General features: G+C 40.2%; 1 long non-coding RNA gene across 1 annotated transcript; it reads left to right on the forward strand.

Moving 5' to 3' along the window:
- The first annotated feature begins 35 nt into the window (after positions 1-35).
- Positions 36-9,028, forward strand: LOC141378830 (uncharacterized). Its single transcript, XR_015514968.1, has 2 exons — positions 36-156; positions 5,409-9,028. It is a non-coding gene; the product is annotated as an uncharacterized LOC141378830 (long non-coding RNA).
- The last annotated feature ends 500 nt before the right edge of the window (positions 9,029-9,528 follow it).

Here is a 9,528-nt window from a genome sequence, read left to right on the forward strand (position 1 = left end):
AGCGGCGCTATAGCCCTTGGAAATGCAATGACTTCGAGGGCGCGCGCGGGAAAACGCCAAGGTGACAGGGTAGCAAGGCTCGTCACCGCTGCTGCACTACAAGATGCCATGGATATGGAACTGCTTCTCAGTCCAAGAAATTCAGATAGGAACACGGTAAACATTTCAAGTTAAAATAATAGCTGTAATCTCACACCACGGACTTAACATAACATGTTATTGATAAAACTTTTCCTCCTTAAAAAACAAATTAATTAAAAAAGCGAGTTCAAAAAATATTTTAAATTACTTTGTAAATACATAACGTGCCATAGGGTTTCCAGACAGTTGATCAGCACCAGCAATGTCCTTTGCATACTATTTGGCTCGTAGTTTGGCTAGTGTCTGCGTGTGATTTCAGATAGACTATTCAAAGTAAACAATAGGGACCGAGTCACAAGTTATCACCAAACGAATGTGCGAATATAAAATGCTTAAAACTTTACCCTTAATGTTTTTAGTTGTTAACAACATAAATGTTCCAATAATTTCTACAAAAGCATTTGTACATAGCTTAGAGGAGTGAATTTCTAATAGTTTTGCTGTATGTTTTTAAAAAAAAAGTTTTTTTTTTTCAAAATTATTTCCATTAAAACAATGAATACATCGTTGTTAGATATAATTTGGGTTTTTATTGGCTTTTCAACATTTAAAGTGTATTCATAGTTTTGTAAATCAGGGTATGCCTGTCTACGTACATCGACACAGATGAATAAGGATTAACTAAACTAGAATAAGCATTAAATAGAGTAGATTTGTATTTAACAAATCTCATCCCTTAATATATACGTTTTTAAGATTATATTTGTTATATAACATTTACTTTTATTTATTTTCCCTCTTTTTAAACCTGACCCATTTTTGGATTACAACTCTTACACTAAAAAAAAAACTTTTTTTTTTTTTTTTTTTTGCTCGTTTAAACTACTTTAAATTTAAAATGAGCTGAAACTACACAATTCATGAGATTTCATTGGGACAACTTTTTTATGTTCAATCCACATAAATTTGTTAAAAGTAAACTTAATCAATTTGTGTTGGGACAACATGAATGAATTGTGTGGAACCCTGCAATTTTTAACATGGAGTTAAACACCACTGGTTTAAATAGTTTTTTTGTTAATTACCTAAATTGTAGGCCATTTGCTGCGAAGCATAAAAGGCGAGCACAGGTTTGGAGAAATGAAAATGAGAGGGATACAGGTTTAAACCCATCTGAGTGAATCCAAGATGGGCATACAAGCAGATGGGATGTACAGTCTGAGAAGGGCATGGGGTCGACTCTCGACTTAGTGGCGAAGCTGTGGGCATTGCTCGTAGCAGTGTTTTTAAAAGTCTACTTAAGAAAGTAGATTGTTTGGTCAAATCAAACCCTAAAGACCATATTGCTGCAGTTTTTGCTTAGTCTTTGTCCAGAGTGCTACAGGCAGTGAGAGCAGACACCAAATGGTCTAAAAATTGTTATCATTATGTGTGTCTGGGGATGGGAAGGCTGAGTTACTTAGGTTCCTGAAAGGACAGATTGTCCTCTTTTGTCCTGCTAGTGCTTTCCTTTCTAGTTGAACAGCTCTCACATTGGGGAGGAATAGAGAGGGTCAGATCTGTCCAGACACGTGCAGGTCTTCAATATATGATGAGGCAGAATTGCTCTCTGTGTTAATTTTATTACACTGAAATCTCTTTTCATGGCTATTTTCAAAGGAGATCGACCTGAGATGTCTGCAATTCCAAAGGTCCAAGCAAACAGTTTATATTTGCAGAAAAAGAAAAAAAAAAAAGGAAGACGAAGCGGCGGCTCCTCTTGTCTCCATCCAGTTGTATTTACTGGGAACTGCTGTGAAAACACTTGCTGTGGTTTGGTGGATTAACAGAGAGCCCCCTAATGGAGTAATTACAGAGAACCAAACATCTATTTTTCACCCATGCACCACCATTACTCTCAGTTTCTCCAGCCACTCCATTGGAAGTCACTTACACTCCTTACAATGAGTTATCATTGACTGCCATTTAGGCGTTATAGAGCAATTTGTCTTACTGGGGCCATGGGCTGGCCTCGTTGCAGTGAACAATCATTCTCTCTCCAATATATCAAACATTCATGGGGAAAAAGGGAAGAAAATAGCCCACAAACAGATAGCAGCGAGCAGCTAATAGATACTTCCAAGGAGGGAGACAAGAAAAATTATTGTTAAAGATTAATGAGGCAGGGACACGGCTGCTCTCTGCGGCCGGGATGAAGAGGAAACACTGCCATACTGATAGCCCCCCTCTCAGGAAGTCACGACCTGTCTGTCCTGTGAGCCGCGCCGGGGTGACCATGATTACGGGCGGTAGTGTTCAGCACTTTTAAATATCATACTGGGAAATCTTATAGCTGATTCGTATCATTTGATGTCAGATAGATATGAATTACTAAACCCCAAGCACCAGATCAGACATTCTTTGTCTAACAGTATCATTTACAGACTACTGTGAACTTTCAGATTTTAAACTTGTATTTATAAAGTCGTATTTATATACAATTTGACAAGTAGACTGCACTGGTAAACATTTTGGGCTCCCCTTAAAACTTGGTATCACTTTACAATAAGGTGAATGTGAAATGTGAATAAATAATGCATTATACATTTATTACTTATTCATCTTTGTTAATAATGGTTATACAGTTTGTTAGTTTATAAAGCACTAACTGCATTCACTAATGTTGACAAGAAAGAATTTGCATCTGAAAAATGCATTAGTAAACATTGAACATAATGCACTATGGAAATCTGAAATGGAGAAGCATCGTTAGAACGAACTGAAGTATCTAGCATCTTATTTTTAATATATTTTTCCATGTCCTTGGTTTCAACAAAGACGCTTCAAGTAAACAAGATGTGTTTGTCTGTCGATGTCTTTATATAATCTCTAATTTTGAATGGACGCAAACCTTGGTCATTTTTAAGATTAAGATGACCCTTCGTCCTTTCTTCAAGCCTCAACACTGGCAACTAAAGAAAGGCAACAGAGCCGTACACAAAGCAATCTGGGCATCCTCATCCCCCACTAAATGTGTTCACGATGAAGGGTTAATAGTGTACTTAACTTTATGTTTTGTTAGATTACTCTTTCTTTCAGCCTAACACAATGACAAATAACCATTATTCTTTTTCCTGCGCTGATAATCGGGACAACTTCAACATTTTTTTTTTTACCAGCCCAAGTTAGACCATTAATCCTGGCCGATTTGGCCGATAAGTGTTGACTGCCAAGTAATGGCCATGTCAGTGAGGAAAAGAAAAAATATGTGAACAATTAAAAATAGACAGCCATTATCTAGAGCATCCTCACTTCCCATTCACATTTCATTGGTGTTATTCGGAATGATCTTCACACAAACTACAAGCACAATTATGGAATCAATGGCTCTGTCATTTTAAAACAATGGGATCGTTTTAGGATATATGGGGGTGTAATATTACACACGGTCTGATCTGGAGTACACATTTTTTGTAACCTAAATTAATTAATTATTATAATTAATTACTGTAATTGTACTCAGTCTGATTTATTTGTCCATTATATACACTTACACACTTAGAGAGGAAGGGGTTGTGAAACCAAATAACATAAATCAAAATGTCTGAGAGCTTGAAGTGCTTTTAAAAAAATGTAAATAGTCAAATTAATATTAATAAGTGTAATCACATACACTTAGAAGCTTAGGTTTATTCCAGCAGGAACATATCCTTAATTGGCCTTTGTGTGGAATGGAAATAACTTGTTGTTGAAAAGGTGGATTTTAATTTAAACAATTAACGTGTTGGAAATACTGATTTGTTTCATGTTGTTGGTAAAGCAGAATTGCATGTCTATATTTTGAGTTAATAGTATCCCTTTTGTTCACTTAGGTGGTCAATGGAAATTAAAGGTTGAATGGAGAAAAATAATAATAATTAAAATAATAATATAATAATAACAATAATAATAAAGCTGCTATGATTGTGGCTTTGATATTTCAATTAAAACTAAAAAATACAAAATGAATACACTCTACATAAGTATTAATTTCAATAGACTGTTGACCAATATTGTAAGGAGCACTACACTGCCATTAATAATATCCTGTAAAGATGAGGAGTACACCATTACAGACAGAATACTTTTTCTTAATGTAAGTTGCTAATAAATAATAGAGTATATGAGCTCTTTTAAGATGCACAATTAAGAGCCAGTGCATTATGCAAACAACACTCTTCTCTTCTCTTCTCTTCTCTTCTCTTCTCTTCTCTTCTCTTCTCTTCTCTTCTCTTCTCTTCTCTTCTCTTCTCTTCAGCAGTGCCACAAAAAAATGTCCCCTACACAAATGTACCACCGAAATAAGCCCGTTATATAAACACTATTGAGCATTCTGTGCATTCAACATACCAAACATAGCAAAAGCGGGCCGAGTCGCAGTTCTTAGCATTTGATATTCTGCATCATTGTGGCCTGAAACTCTATTTAGATCAAAGAGATTGAGAAGCCCAAGTTTCAAATCCTCCCCAAAGCCCATTCTGGCTACTCTTTATTTAGCTCATTGGCATTCTGACCCCATGCCTCAGAGACTTTGAACCCTCAAAGTTTGGAAAGCTGAATTGCTCCTTTAAACACATTATCAGTGGGCCAGATTAAAGAATATCACTAAGCATCTTAAGGTTTTAGTGCAGTGTGGCGGCATAGACCGGGCCTCCGGAGCCACTTACTGCCATATACTGTATTAGGAATGGCTGAAAAAACACACCAGAGGGGTTGGTGGGAAAAAAGCCTTGCGCTCATGGTAAATTAAGTTTGGGTTAAATGAAATAGAATAGGAGGAATGATCTAGAAAAAAAGGAGTAAAGGTTAAAAGGAGACTGATTGTTGTGTTTATTGTTATTGCGGATTTTGCCGAATTCCGTCAACCCTCGTCGTTACAGAGCGTCTGTGGATTTACAATGTGGCATCTTATTTCCGGGATTGAGTGGTAAAGGCAATACTATCTGTACTAGAATGCCTAGAATCTTTAGACGCAGTACATTCTTGTCCAGATTTCCAGGGTACTATCAGTTTCAGACAAAGCGCCATCTGCGAGGTGCATTCAAGTCTACAGGACTGTGGCGATTGTCATGATGGGAGAGATACATTTTTCCCTGCTCTCTTATTTGTTTTCTTTGGTATAGCCCAATAACAGCAAATGCACAAAGGGGATTTTGAGACGTAAATCCTTTTTTGGGGGGTGGCGGCGGTGTTGAGGAGGTGGTTTGATAAGGTGCAAAGATGCACTGCATTGAATGTATGTGTTTGTTCTCCTGAGCAGCTCTCACACCCTCTCTCCCTCCCTCCCCTCTTTTCTTTCTCCTCTTCAGTCTCATCAGCCACCGTGATTAAGATTTGGCACCTTGGACCACATTGTCTTCATTTGGAACTATTTCAGCTGCATTTGTGCCACTCGGAGGGGAGAAAGAGATAAAGGAGGAGAAGGGGAAAAACACACCCTGTTGTGTGAATCCTAGAAAGGCCTTGAACCCTGCCATTCATCCTATTCACTTCATCAGCTGAGTCTAATTGCTAGAGAGGACAGGAGACCCAAGGCCTGATTGTTCCTTATCCTCTTTGGAGCCTTCTGAGGCATGAAAAGCGAAAGGCCTGCTTTTGATCTTTTTTTCTCTTCTCTCTACTCTCCTCTTCTGGTTTTCTTTCTCTTCTCTGTCATCCCCTGCTATCCTTTCCCTCCGAATGACATTCTCCTTTCACACCCTTGCCCTCTTCTCCATCCACGCAAAATAATTATCAAGCTCTGCTTCATCAAATAATGCTAGAGATAGGAGGTCATGGCGGGGAGGGCCAGGGGTCTGGAGGTGAGGCCCTGAACTGTGGAGAAGCTCCTAGCTCATCTTAGCGGCATGCTCCTTAGCTCAGGGCACCTTTATGTACCTTGACCCCGGTTTTCGTTTGCCTCTCTTAATGAGACCCTCTTACACAGCCGACGCGGTCCCGGCCCTGCCCTGTTAGGGGGCTCCGTGGTTGTGAGGCCAAAGTACAATAAGACACAGAGGCCGTGTTCAGACAAGGGCGCATCTGTGCTGTCTTATTAAGGCCTGAAGAAGAGCTCATGCTTCTTAAAGTCCCACAGGCTTGGAGACAAGATCTATTGACATCTACTTGTCCTCGGCGGTCAACGCCTTTCAGTGGAGGGCCAGCCTATACACACAAGTTCTTATTAGAAGTAATTTCAGGAAGCTTATTTAGAGAGGCAAGTGCTTAACTTGCTTTAGGTGACCATGCAGGCCACGGTGAAAGTGGGTGAATTTGGTGCAAAAAAAAAATTCTTTAGACTCAAAAGATGTCAAAGGCCAACCCTGTCGGTGGACGAAAATAGTTGTTCAGATGAAGAATTGTGCACAGCAAGTATGCGGACACTTATTCTCAAGCTTCAGCCACTTTCGCAAGCACTTATTATGACAGTTGTTTAGAAGTGGAGTGGGCGAATTTTGTTGGATGACATCTCAGATGTGATTTCGTGAAAAAGAGGCTGGTTAATTTTGCTTATTATTTTGAAAATAGCTTGAAAAGGTATTGCTATTTAGCATGTTACAATTAAGATACCTTCTTTTAAGGAATCATTTAAGTATTCTTGTAAAGTTTTTACTGCTAAATTTACACTATCCTAAAATCTGTCACAAATTGGAGTAAATTGCATTTTGCAATCACAAGTGGTGACAACTGAGCAGCATTATTTACAGTAAAATTGTTAAAAAACTGAAGAGGAATTAATTGTGACATGAATTGAGCACTTTTATCTGGGAAAATGATTAAATTACTAAATAGCACCATTAAAAGGAGTCTGTTAATAGAGCTGTAGAGACTGATAAAGCTAGCTAAATGCTTCTCACATTCAACTGAAAAGAGAAAAGCCTGGCTACTAACACTTCTACAGGACAACATATTCACTATGATACTCTAAACTTTAGTTACTATGCTGTATTAAAGATTTATTAGCATGGAAAATATTACTTCCATTGCTGGCAATTTCTATTAAATTGTGGTTCACAAAATCATACCAAAAATTGACTAAATGTTCTTAATAAAAATGGCAAGTCGGATGGCAACAGTTGCTATGGATGGACTGGTCAGGAGCATTGAAAGGTGGGGTTTAGCACTGGGTCAACTGTGAATCACAATTACCAATAGTCTTTGACATGCAGCACTGTGCTCAGATTCCCAATGCTTTACTTTCCAAGAATACAAGCGTTCCCCATTGTTCTGTAGAGCCGAATATCTGAAGTCTTTTATTATGAAGGTGCAAAGAGGAAACCTGACAATAAAAACAATAACTAGTTGTAAACTCGGCTGTGCTGGCAAAGTGCATAATGAAGAATAAGCAGACAGAAAAAAGGATGTAGCAAACAAACAAGACGGCAAACAAAAACCTTTAAGCAATCATGTAAAGCACGTCGAACATCTGAGCACTGTGTGAGAACAAAGCGGAGCCCCTGTCAGCCCATCGATCTGCTCCTGAAGGCACTCGTACGCACACACATATCTACTTCCACAAGGCTCCAACTGCACCCCGTCTCTCAGAGAATGCATGTATTGATCTGGCCCACTTCTGTAGAGTTAACTCACTGATAAAACCTGACCACAGGGCTTCCATGGGCCCAAGAGCGTTCGGGATGCTGTTGAAAAATACAGCAGGAGAAAAAAAAAAGATGAAACACAAAGCGAGTGGAAAAAGATCGCTGCCTGTACGTCCCCTCAGTCTGGAGAGATGAGGCTCTTTGACAGTTGTGTCTTTTTGGCTGGATTTATTTATATATTTCCTCAGCATTGTGTGCTTAGACGGCTGTCGACTGTACCACGTGGATTGACAAGCGTTCAGAGATGTTGTGCATATTGTCATCTCCTCAAGTGCACCCACTGGAATTCCTCTTAGAAATTCAGAGTGATGTGAGGAAAAGCTGATTTTTTTTTAATGCTGTATTAATGCAAAGGGTTGGTCAGCGCGTCTGTGCGCTTCTGCATCTCGCAACGTGTTGCTTGTGAGAATGTGTGTGTGTGTGTGTGTGTGTGCGTGCTCGAGTGCATCCAACATTATATGCCAGTGTGGATGTGTGTTTGTGTGTGAATGTGTATGCGTGTTGCCATGTTAGAATGTGCAGCGTTGTCATGTTTGTTACATTCCATGTGGGAGGGTCTGCTGAGAGGCAGGCCATCTGTAGTGTTCTGAAGATCGACATGTTGTAAAATGCGATTGGAGAGTGTGGAGACTCAACTTGTCAAATCTTGGCACATAATGAGGCAGAAGGGAGTGAAGGCAGGAAAAAGATTCAGAGATAAACAATTAGATTAATCCCAGCGGTAAAGGGCACAGACAATGGGATGACTCAAAGAAAAAACAAAATCAATATGGCAACTGCTGAGGACACAATGGAGTACAGTGAGGAAGAGGCTAACACTTATTTCTCAGATGAGAAGACATACAGACACGTGGCGGAGGAGTCACGACTTGTTCAAATCAATACCAGTGTCAGCACTATAAGAGCTACCACCAATTCCTCACACGTTTTCTGTCACAGATAGAGCTTCAGACATCACGATATGTATGGTTTAGTTGCGTACCCCAAAAGCACATCCCAAACAAAGACATGGGGATAATGAAGTGAATTAGGGGCCACATTTGCCTCCAGCTACAGCCAACTGATGATCTTTTAGGAGGAGAGACGTTGGGGACCGTGGTGCTTTCACACCCCCTGAGTCCAAACATAATGGAGCATGATCTGCAGCCACAGTCTGGGCTGTCCCAGCGCGCAGCCACTCCTCTCAGGCCCTGCCCAGACTCGCAGGTTTGAACTGACATCTCAGACGCCATATCCCGGCAAATCTCACAGGGCCACCCGTGCCAGGGCGGCAGGGCCCGAATGAAGCCGGGATGTCCTACAGTATGTGTTAGCGAGAAAGGGAGGGAGTTGACTGAGTGAGTGAGTGGTGCTGGCCTCGACTTACCCCACAGGGATGCAAAAAGGCGTTGACCAGAAAGGTGCGAGTCAGCAACGCAGCAGCCCGCCCATTGTCCTGTCTCCAAGGAGGCTGGTACACCGTCGAGTCGGTGGCAAGGATCCAGCAAAAAACACACGAGGAAGCCAGGAGTGTCTGGGACCTATATGGACTATCAGCACAGTCCCAGGGAGAGAAGGGCCACTGCTCCTCTGACCTCGAGCAACCTGTCAGTCTGTCATCCCCGCCTGGGGAATTAAGAGCGGAGGAAAGAGATGGGGGAAAAAGAACATGTATTCTTGCTTCACGTTCTTACAACCATTGCACAGTTTACCTGTGGGAATGAGATGACTGGATCTGCCAAAGGAAGGAACTTGTTAAAATACCTTTCACTATAAATGAACACGTTTATTCTTTGAAACGTTTTTTTTTTTTTTTTTTTTACAACATAATCTCATTTAATCTCTTCTTTAACCAAATTACAAAATATAA

Source organism: Danio rerio, chromosome 18 (assembly GCF_052040795.2).
Source record: "Danio rerio strain M-AB ecotype USA chromosome 18, GRCz13ab, whole genome shotgun sequence".
NCBI lineage: Eukaryota > Metazoa > Chordata > Actinopteri > Cypriniformes > Danionidae > Danio > Danio rerio.